This window comes from Puma concolor, chromosome D2 (genome assembly GCF_028749965.1).
Source record: "Puma concolor isolate L17-30 chromosome D2, mPumCon1.1.hap2, whole genome shotgun sequence".
Classification (NCBI taxonomy): Eukaryota; Metazoa; Chordata; class Mammalia; order Carnivora; family Felidae; genus Puma; species Puma concolor.
Window position 1 is genome coordinate 71,797,265 of NC_141677.1, and position 11,776 is coordinate 71,809,040.

Sequence of the window (11,776 nt, forward strand, 5' to 3'; positions counted from 1 at the left end):
GTGGAGGAATCTTGATGCCCTGGCAATGTGATCTTGGGCAAGTTCATCTCTCTAAGCCTCAGTTTCCTCATTTGTCAAATGGGGTTTAGATGGAAAAAATAATGGAAATCCCAACCACTTATAAAATTTTCACGTGTACAAGTGTTATTTTATTCAATTAAAATTGGCTTTTGGGTGTATTGGAATTTCAAGGTCATTCTATCAACAATCATTTTTTGAGGGCCTCCGATGTACACAGCTTTATACTAAGGGCTGTGGTCTAATGCAGATCCTGACTCATTGTCAAGTATGGCTGAGAATACACAACATGTAGCCATTGTTCTAAATGCCTGTACCTACCTTGACTTTTTCTCAGTGTTTCAAGAACTAGCTAAAAAGGAGTTAATAGTTCAATTAAAGTTGCTTAAATGTGACTAAAATAGGACATTCTCTTCTCAGCAACTGGAAAGAACATTGCTGCATTTTAGACTGCTGGCTTTTGGAGAGCAGCCGAGTTTTAAAATGTTTATATCCCCATGTCCTCCTGCCCCAAAAGGCTTAATAAAGATTCTGGTTGGAATTAAATTTATAATATGGTGACTGGACATTTCATTTTTACTGAAATGTAGTCTAATCCCCTTAGAGTATTGTATTTCATCTGTGTAAATATCTACAATTTGCAGATGTCTGTCCCTGTGCCAACAAATTGCGAAAGACTGTTGATGATATTTGGCCTCCCAAGAGCTCACAGATTTGTTTACAAACTATAATCAGTATTATTTTCAAGATTTGCAATCAAAATTGTGAGCCTCAGAAGTCAGCTGCTTGGGCATTTCATAACACAAAGCCCGAGACTGATAAACTTGACTCGTGTTTGCATGCCTGATCTCCCCAACCGCACCATAGTTACTGAGGGGCAGGCTCCAAGACTTCTGTTATATGTCTCATTCAGAGCAGACACTCGAAGATTCTTCATAAGGCATGGAGTACCAGAGCTAAAGGGAGTGTGGAACACCATCGGATCTAACATTCTCATCTCCGGACTGAGATCGAAAGACCCCAGGAAGTCCAACGACCTGCCCAAGGTAACTCAGTTAGTAGCAAGATGAGAATTTGCACCTAGGACTCCGAACTCCCAGATTCATCGGATGGATTCATAAGAAACATCAAAAAGCTCAGAGAAGACTCAATAGTTTGAAAGGCTGCCACTGAGAAGGAATCAGAGGTATGGAGTCACCCTATTCCCCCAGCGTCCTGCTGGTCCCCTACGATGGAGGGACACTAGGTGGCAAGAGTGAGTAGCACACGAAGGCAGAATTGGTGGCATTCAGGGGCACATAAGGATACAGAAAAAAAAGTAGGTGGATTGTTCTATCCCAGCCTGCCTCCAGGAACTCTCCTAGCTTGTCCAGACCTGGTTCTTGAAAGAGAACTAACTGGTTTACCAAAGCTCTGAGTCAGGGCTCTCAGGACATCTGCCCATATCAATCTGGATCTGGGAAGCGGGAGAGTGGGAAACAGATTTGTAAATAACAGTGCACCCAACATGCAAGAGGGCGATTGCTGTCCATCATGCATTTCAACGCAAGAGAGGCTCGGCTTTCATTTATATTGTTGGAATTTGGAGTCAGAACAAAACAGTATCAAGGATGCTACAGGATTCACTCTTGGCTTTTAAAATGCAGAGTGGCCACCCTTGTCCCCGTCATCCCTGTCATGGCGGGAAAGGCCCAACGGCTAGCAGTGAAGTTTCCTCAGCGTTTCCTTACTCTAATGTAAGTAGGAAGCACACATCTTTTATTGGATTGAAATCCACCCGTGGCTAGGATTTCAAAGGCTGACAAAACACAAGAACAGAGGGATGCCTTTGCGAATAATCCTCGTGTCATAGAGTGATTTCAGGCATTCCAGCGCTTGAAGTTTACAAAGTTAAATATCAGTTTCAGCTATGTTACTTAATCCATGACAAGAAATCGCTGGAGTACAAAAACAGAAAGACAATTAGAATTGCAATGTGTGTCCCCTAGTGAAGACCGGGCGCGTGTGTTGGCACAACGCCCAGCAGAGGAGAGTTAGCAGAATAGCTAATACGGCTCTGCACTTGGGGTCAGAGAAGACTCGGTGTCTCCGGTCTGAGGACTCCATAAATGTTCGATAATGGGTCTCAGGCTAAAAGCTAATTGTGCGTTGGGGCGCCTGGGTGGCTCAGTCAGTTGAGCTTCTGACTTCGGCTCAGGTCATGATCTCGCAGTCCGTGAGTTCGAGCCCCGCGTCAGGCTCTGTGCTGACAGCTCGGAGCCTGGAGCCTGCTTCAGATCCTGTGCCTCCCTCTCTCTCTGCCCCAACCCACTCGCATTCTGTCTCTGTCTCTCTCAAAAATAAACAAACATTAAAAAAAACTTTTTTTTTAAATAAATAAAAGCTAATTGTGTGAAAAGTCACATCTCAGGTAGAGATCTAAAGCGAACATGTAAATTAGCATCGGCCCACGGATTTAGTCCTCAGATAAAATAAACCCAGACCAGGAGAATTGGGAACTCAATCAAACATTAGGAATAGATGGATGATTCTTCTCCGAATAGAAGACTACAACTATTAATGACTTCTCAGGAATGTGTGCTAGAATTAGTCCTAGGTTTTTATACATGATCCAGAATTGGAAACTCTGAGTCTGTGCATCATGCTAAGTTTTTCCAGAAGCTGAATGCCAAGTTAATAAGGACAAGTCATAGAAGAGCTTGCTGAGTTCTGAGAGCCACCAGAAGCGAAATAGACAGTTTCAACATCGGCAGCCATACTTGAAGACTCGGGGGACCCAGCCACCACCGAGACCACAGGAAAGTTGTAACGCGGGCTGAACGTGCTGCCGCTGAAAACAAATGCCCACAAGACGTCGTGTCCTCAGGAAGGGATGTGCAAGCCAGCTCTTCACAAACTTCAAGGCGCTCAGACACTGTCAGGCAGTCTCAATGCCACGTTCCAAGGCGCGCTGCAGAGGGTTCAGAGCTGCATGAGAAGGGCCTGGGGGTGGGGGGCAGGTGGCTGCCCATATCCGGATTCCTACAGATGAAAGCGTGGTAATGACCCACTACAAAGAGCCGGCTGGAAAAAAAAAAGGACATTGGGAATGTCTGAGGGACATCTCTAATCCTTCGGAGAGCTACAGCATTGAAATCACATCCCCTGTCACATTTTTTCTCCCAAAGGTCATTTTTGGGCGCCTGGGTGGCTCAATCCGTTAAGCGTCCGACTTTGGCTCAGGTAGTGATCTCTCGGTTTGTGAGTTCGAGCCCCGCGTTGGGCTCTGTGCTGACAGCTGGGAGCCTGGAGCCTGCTTCGGATTCCACGTCTCTTCCTCTCTGTGCCCCTCCCATGCTCATGCTCTGTCTCTCTCTGTCTCTCAATAATAAATAAACATTAAAAAAAAAATTTTTTTTTAAAGGTCATTTTTACACTGAATGAATTAGGGTCACACCTACCTGGACATTTTTTACTTAAGTTTCTTTAGGTTTCTGAGCGTCAATTGTATCGGGAGAGTATGGGGGGAGAAATTTTGGAGTTGGGCTTCTGAGAAATTGATGAATAGACTGATTTCCAAAGCAACGAGAAATTCAGAAATGACAAGAGGCGGGAGGAAAGTGATATTTGGAAACCTAGTGGATTTTTCTTTCAAAATACATAAGGTATGAATGATCAGCTATCTTCATAGAGCCTGATGACACAGAAAAAAAATTAAAGTAAATGGATAAAAATCTTACGTAGTGAGGAATGTTACAAATCATAAGCAGATAGCTAACAACTACGTCCTCATTTTGTATCCCTTTTGGTAATGTTTTCTGGACATCGCTGATTTATCTTCCTTATCTGTGTATTTCCTTCCCAGGGAGAAGTAGAGTGAACAGCAGTAAGGAATCGTCAAGCATCTATCATGCCTCGGGGTCCCATGCTGCTTGCCGGCTACGTGTTTAGTTGTCCCCGAAGTGTGGTCATTGTTTTAAATACATGTTGCCCCTGCTACCCGAAAGTAGAGTGCCCTGTGAAACCCTTCGTAAGCCAATATTGTAAAGCAAAGAGTCAACTACCATTCATTTATATGGAAAACTTTTAAGCATTCCCAGATAGCCTCTCTTCCCCTTTTCTGATACCTTAGGACACATCTTGCTAACGGATGCACCGAATAAACGGAGGTGGAGCTCACAGACACAGACACAGACACAGACACAGTTTGGAGCTCTGGAGGTTTCACACTGAGATGCTGAGAGTGGTTCCCGGGGAAGGTGGCTGGCGGGGCCTCATTCGCTGCTCAGGCGTGTGCTGCCTCTGTAAGGGCTTGCCTCTGTAATAGCTTGAGTGCTATTTTCTCTTTTCATCTTTTTCCCTAAAAGCAAAAATCCTTTCCGGATTTCTTTTGGTTAGTGAAAGCACATACTCATGTGGGTCTTTCGAAAAAGCAAGTGGTGGAATGAGAATTTTCAACAAGTGGGGAATACCTGCATTTATTTCGTTTCAAAATAATACAAAGTCTAATCAATTCGCTGCCCAACCAAAAAAAAAAAAAAAAAATCAGGATAACAACAAAATATGGACTATTATATTTTCCTCTTATTCTGCCTTTGTTTATTGCAAATTTGGGGAAACAAATCCACATCTTTGAACATGTGGAACCCTCTGATAGCATTCCATCCCTCTGATAGCATCCCAGAGCCCTCTGATAGCATTCCATCGCCCACAGCATGAACTCCTGTTTCTTTGTGACTGTCACCCAGGCCCCTTGTGCTGGTCACTGTCTTGAGCTCTCCACACTCCAATTGCTGATTTACAGTTAGCACCCAAAAGCTTCTAAGTTCTTTCTTCCGTGAGATGTTTGCACATGCTGTTCCCTCTTCCTAGCCAGCCTTTTCTTCCTCTGCCTTTGCCAGCTGTGTTTTTCTCATCATTAACCTCTTTAGAGAAAAGCAAAAAAAAAAAAAAAAAAAAAAAGTAGGGTCAATAGATAAGCAGTATTGTCAAAATCTGTCAGGATTCAGTAAAACCGGAGAACTAACTTATCAACATAAACCATTATAAATAAAAAACAGAACTGTTTTCTACTCATCACTTCACAAAGTGTCCCCTTAATGCACTCAAGGTGAATTACTGACTGCCAAAAAACTTCATTCTGGATCCAAAAGTAAACTATCATTGACTGCTATCGTCTCAGAATGTTCGATTCTTCAATATCATTGTTTATTTAATGATCCTCTTTTTGATAGACTTAGTTTGGTTTCAGTTTAAATGCATCCGAGAATCCTCATTCAACTCCTCTCCATGAAAAATGGAGTTTAACAAATAGGTCATCATGGGACATAACATGGAAAGCGTATGGGGCTTTTCGTTGTTGTTGTTTATGTGTTCGTTGCCTTGAGTATTCTCAGATACCCGGTCTTCAGATGTATTCCTTGTTTTGTTTTTCACCACACCGTCAGCAACCTGGACCTCTCTGTCTGATCCTTACTTCCCTCCCCTTTGTGGGTCACTCACGACTGTCTCCTGGAAGCTTCTGTACGTTGAGCCCACCAGAGAAAACCTGGTGGCGTGGGTTTGTATGATGGGGATAGGCCAGTCACCTGGTTAGGCACGAGATCCTGATGTTTTTCTGCCTTAGATTCGTGTTAAGCATCAACTGGCCATACAGCCTGAAAAACGGTGGGTCCTGAGCCGTGTGCCCTCCCAGAGGCAGTGAAGGGTGCTTCCATGTGGAGAGAAGGCAGCTTTTGCTAGAAATTCACTGCAGTGCAGGCTGTGAAGGGATCCTTAACAAAGCCACTTCTTCACTGGACCTTTGTTTGCAGGAGCATCCTCTTTCTCCGGATACATACTTCCAGGCATAAGCTCCCAGCACGTGAGTTTCCAAGTTCTTCCGGTTTTAAGTGACCTATCATGCTGGTGTCTTTTAGGCTGATACTGTGTCATAGCGATGCGGCCACTGTTTTCTCGTTCAGTATTTGTACACGTATATTTCTTTAACGTTTCCGGATGCCGTAGAGCTAAGCAACGCCCACATATCTTGGCTGATGGTTCAAATGCTAAAAAAACGTTAAATTCTATCTTTTACAGAGAGAAAAACAGAGCTCTGAGTCCTATGGATTAGAGCAGTGGTTCACAAATTTTTATCGGCATTAAGAAGCGTCTGGGGCCCTTCCTCCTTAAATTGAAAAGCCAAAACCTAGGCCGACTGCAAATTCCCAGAATCTGCCCCTGAAGATACGGATTTAGGTTCAGGAATTCGTCCTGTTTGTTGTTGTTGTTGTTGCTGTTGTTGATTGTTTGTTTGTTTTAAACTAGGGCCCCGGGTGATTCTGAGAAAGGCCCATGGACCATGCTCTGAGAAACCCTGGAATGAGGGAGAGCTGGTTGGGTTCTTCCCACCCACTTACGAAGCTGCCATCTGGAGTAATTTCTGTCTAAGTGCAGAGAGAAATCCATGAGGAGTTAAAAAGCCCTTTTGTGAGTGAACTAAGCATTACACAGTGGAAGTTTCTGGATGCCTCTGGAAGACATAAAGGCAAATGTTTTGTTTCAAAAACTGGTCTCATTTCATCATCTGGTTACCTTCTCCTTTCTCTCCTTTTTTCCCTTCCTGTTCTCCCCACTTCCTCCTTCTCTTCCCCCCTTTCCTCCTCCTGCCCCCTCCTTTCTCCTCTTCCTCTTCCCTTTCCTCATCTCTCCCCCTCCTCCTCCTCCTCTTTTTTTGGTTAATTTAGGGACTATATTCCTTTCTCCTCTCACCCAACCTCTTTTTCCGGAAGCTGTTGCACACTCTGTCAGGTGACTATTTTGGGAAGACACAATAGGTCAGTCTCAACTCCTGGCGCACCGTGGAGGGGAGATTCAGAACTTCCAAAAAGCCCAGAGGCCAGCATCTCGGCATTGGCTGGGAATAAGCCCCCTTTCTTATGTTTAAGATAGTTATGATAGGTGTGATGCAAAGTGGTGGAGAAATGCAGTAAAGGGCACACCCCCCACCTGCAACTCCACATGAACACCCCCCCCACCACCACCACCACCATTACCAGGCACAAGCACACCTACCACAGTCCACAGTCACCTGTCCCACCACATTCAAAACTGTCACACACAGGTGCTAAGACACTGCCTCCATGGAAACTTCCAGGACCTGATTATCAAGATTAGTCACCAGGGTAACACAGCCTAGGAATGGAGCAGAGCTTTTGAAGTAGTTGGGGAATGTGAGGGTGGCAAGACAATTTAAGAGGTTGCTAACACAGACAAAGCTATTTACAAGCAAGGGCTTTCATTCTTTTATCGGTGAAGCAAACCAGCTGCCCTTTGGTCTCAACATTGTAATCTCACCAGTAAAAATGGCAGTTGGTTAACAACATCCTCTTTCACCGAGCCAGGAAAGGATGAAAAAGTGTTTCCATGGACCCCTGTAGGGATAAACAGAGGGAAATGCTTATTATCTTTTGAACATTTAGCTGTTTGGGAAGAAAGGAGTGGCAAGAATGAGTGAACATTAACAATGGGGCTCGACTCCTTGGCAGTGTTTGTAGCCATGCTTTTTGTGGTTGAAAGCTGCTTCCAGAGAATAATCAGGAGAGGGAGAAAGAGAGAGGGGGAGAGAGAGAGAGAAAAAAAAAAAAGCTACTCTTCTTTGCAAAAGCAGAATATCTCTGTCTCCTCCACTGAGGGCCATTGCCCAGTCTTGCCTCTCCTGATAAGGAATAGACCCATCTTCCACCGGGAAACCTGGCTATCTTAAGCCTGTAGAGGGAGTCCTGGATGCATGGAAAGGAATGGGGTCTGAAAGTTCTCTCCTTTGGGTAGAAACAAGTAGTTCTTACTCGAGGCCGCTCGACTTGTGTATGTTTCAATCTCCAATTCTCCCCACTGCTACCTCAAAACCTCCAACACATCTTGCCCTTTGATGCCTCTTGGACCATCACTTTCTTCTATGTGCAGGGGAGGAGCAGGTACTGCAACACACTATCCGCCCATGGAATCGCCAAAGCTGTTCCATAGTTCTGCCAAAGCCTATTAAGGCAATGCGTCGCTCAGTTAAATCTGGAAACTGCAGTTCTGAACCATGAGTCATTATTTGGCAATGGATGTAATATATAGGTCTTACCCATGATCTGTATCGACACCTTGTTTATTGCAATGAATAATCGTCGTCTGTTCTGCTCCTGTGTGTTCACTATTAAAGAATTAACGTACTCTGCTCTCTCTTTCCATCCTTTACTGACAGGCTGTTTTGTTGCTATGGGCACCTGCCTCTATTTTGGAGTTAATACCATTATAAGGGACTGATTTCCCATCGCTTCGCCTCCATGGTCCCATACCCAGGCTGGGGAAGTTCTGCTGTTCACATATAAGAAAAAAACAGATAAATATTACGTAATAAATGCACAAAATAAATTGGCCCAAAACATTTTCTCACCTGATATATGTTACCATTACAGAACAGATCCATTGTAATAATTGACTTGACAAATATCATCACGTCCAAGCTCTAGAAAAGCATGAAACACTCTGGAGAAAAACAAATAGAAAAAAAAAAAGCAACTGAGCTAAAAGACTCACAGAATTATAGAGGCATGATCTAGAGATCAACCAGCTCTCTCACTGTCGTGGAGGAAACTGAGACCAGGTTTCATTAATTCAAAGAAATGAATTAATGTGCTTCAAGTCACAAAATTAGTGGCAGAACCAGGTCTGAATTATAGTTTCTGGACACTAAGCCAAAACTTTTCATCACTATTCCCGCTATGTGAGCAATATTTCTTCTCAAAGAGCCCTACATTAATTGTAGGTTGTATGATGGTGATTTCTGCAGAGCTAACCCCTGGCTCCTCAGATCAGCATGAAGAGTGTTAGTGTTCCCAGCTCACATGGGTAATTTTGTTAGGTGCTTAACTGGAACTGGAAAAATTCCCCTCTTCCTGGGGTTCGTGGCCATTCCAATCAAAAGATTTTCATCATTGAGGAACCATGGTGGAGTGTGGGTTCTTCATCCACTCATGTTCATTGCTAAGAGGTGCCGAAGACCTGCCATTTATTACTTTAGCTGCTCTTATCTGGGCTGCTCTAACAGAGACCACCACGCCCCTGTGGAATGCCGCTGTGGCTTTATTTCCAGAATTTTCAAGTGTGAAGACTAATCTCAGCTCATCCTGTTCCTCAGACCTCCTGTCAGTGACTGCCTGAGGTTTCTCATTTATTCACAGATGTATTGCACAAGTTGCTGGGGCCTGTATTTGCTATTGGTATTTATAGCACATATGTGGTACCCACCACCCAGAAGGTGCTCGGTGAAGTGTTGTTTGAATGAACGTTTTGATGATAAAACAGGTGGCATACAATTAGAAGCATTTTGTTGGAACACAGTACATTCTACCACAAAACTATCTTGCCCTTAATATTCCTATGTCATTTTCCAAATCACTTATTGCTTCTAAGAGTTATTACAAAGAGAAAAGCATGAAAGGCAAGATGGGACAGATGAGAGACTTCATGTGTTCAAGGAGAAGCAAGAAACAGGACAGGGTATTTATAAAGGAAAAGTAATAATATTCTGGAGCTGTGTTAGAGAAAGGATGGCTTGAGAGAGGAAAGAAGGGGGAAAGAGCTGAGAATATCCTTAGCCAAGAAAATTTGGGAAAATACACAATGCAAATGTCAATCAATAATCAAGAATATGAATGGCAGCTGGGGTGCCTGGGTGGCTCAGTCGGTTAAGGTCTGACTTCCGCTCAGGTCGTGATCTCACGGTTTGAGTTCGAGCCCCACATAGGGCTCACAGCTGTCAGTACAGAGTCTGCTTTAGATTCTGTGTCTCCCTCTCTCTCTGCCCCTCCCCTGCTCACATTCTCTCTCTCTCTCTTTCTCTCTCAAAAATAAACATTAAAACAAAATTGAAAAAAGAACATGAATAGCAGCGTAATTTTTATTTTTGTATGTTTTTAAAAATTGTTTAATGTTCATTTAGTTTTGAGAGAGAGAGAGAGACAGAATGCGAGCAGGTGAGAGGCAGAGAGAGAGGGAGACACAGAATCTGAAGCAAGCTCCAGGCTCTGAGCTGTCAGCACAGAGCCCGACGCGGGGCTCGAACTCACGGACTGTGAGATCATGACCTGAGCCGAAGTCAGATACTTAACCGACTGAGCCACCCAGGCGCCGGCAGCTTAATTTTTAATGTTACGAAGTCTATTATTCTTTTCTGGATTTGTGTACGTGTGTGTCTTTACTGTAGGGAAGATGGAACCGACACACTGGAACTACGGATGTAACCATGCAGCAGGGAAAGCCAAGTGCTGGGAGGACTGGTTGTGGCAGCCACATTCTTAACCACCACAAACAAGTCCCTGTCAGCGTCCCGAGAGTGCACTGATTACCAGGGTGACCGAGTGGAAAAAGCTCCCTGCTGCCAGACGAGTGGCTGGGACGTTGATAAGAAGGTGACAAGGCAGCGGTCGGTACAAGTTCAGAGACCTATTGAAACCAAAGGGGGGAAAAAACTGAAAAGGAGGAAAAGATGGTAATCACTCCGTTAGTCTCCTTGGCCAGGTGAAATGGTTCCCATCTCCAATTCCCCTGTGTATCCTAAACCCCCCACTGGATGTCGCTAACAACCTCTCTGTCCTAAACGCAAAAGGTTGTTTTTCAAGACTGACCTTGATGCTTCCTGGGCAGCATTCCTCGCTGCCAGATTTCCCCTCCCCTTTCCCCTCCCCTCCCCTTTCTCAGCGGACTCCTTCTGATCCTCCTCCGTGGGCCCCTGTCCTTTAATTGGGGGGCCGCTGGGAGGGCCCGTCCTGTCTGCTCGTCTTACCCAATATACTCTCCTAATGAAGTATTATCCCCTTTTCTGACTCGAGGCACCATCTTTATGCTGGTGATTCTCAAACCCATCTCGAGCCAAGATCCCACGGCCCTGGACACGCAGCTGTTCTCTGGCTGCCTTCGCACGAACGGGCACCAGGAATCGATAACGCTACAAGTCCAAGCTCCTCTCTGGTCTCCCTCTACCCACGCTGGCCCTCCCGTTACTGCTCGGTGACCAGCCCATTTCTCACCCAAACGACCTCATCAGACTTCTGAGCCTCCTCTTTGAATTTTCCATCTTCTTTAGATCACGAATGCTTACTGATGTCAATATGTACCAGAAACTGTGCTCGGTGGGCCCTGGGATGGAGTAGTAAACGAGGTCAAAATAGTCCTTGCTTTCCAGGAGCTTACGGCATCCACACTTCTCAGTCCTACCACCCTTCCGGCTAACGCCATCCTGTTGTTCTTGAGACAGCCCCTTTCTCTCTATGGGACTGCTACTGTCCTGTGGTAGGTATCCACCATTTCCGGCCTTGATTACCCCAATTGCTTCCTGACGCATTTCTGTGATTCAAGGTTTGCCTTTCCTAACCACTTCCACTGAGAGAAATCTGCCTAAAACCAGTTTTATCACACCGTGTCTGCTTAACACACTTCAGTGTGGCGCCTCACTGCTCCTAGAATAGAGGTAAAACTCATGAAATGGCTAAAGGGAAGGGCTTGGCCAACGCCAGTAGGAACCCTGGGAAGGAAGACAACACAGTATCCCTTCAAACCTAAAGTCTTTAAATATCCATTCAACGCTGTTAATCAGGAACAACGGATTCTATTAATAAAACTGAATATCCACTTAGATCTAAAGTTAGGAGTTTGCCATATGCATTGACTATAACACAGCGTTTTTTATGCATATGCGCTCCATACATATGCAAAAATGGATCCCGCTGTGCATATTGACATGTTATGTAAC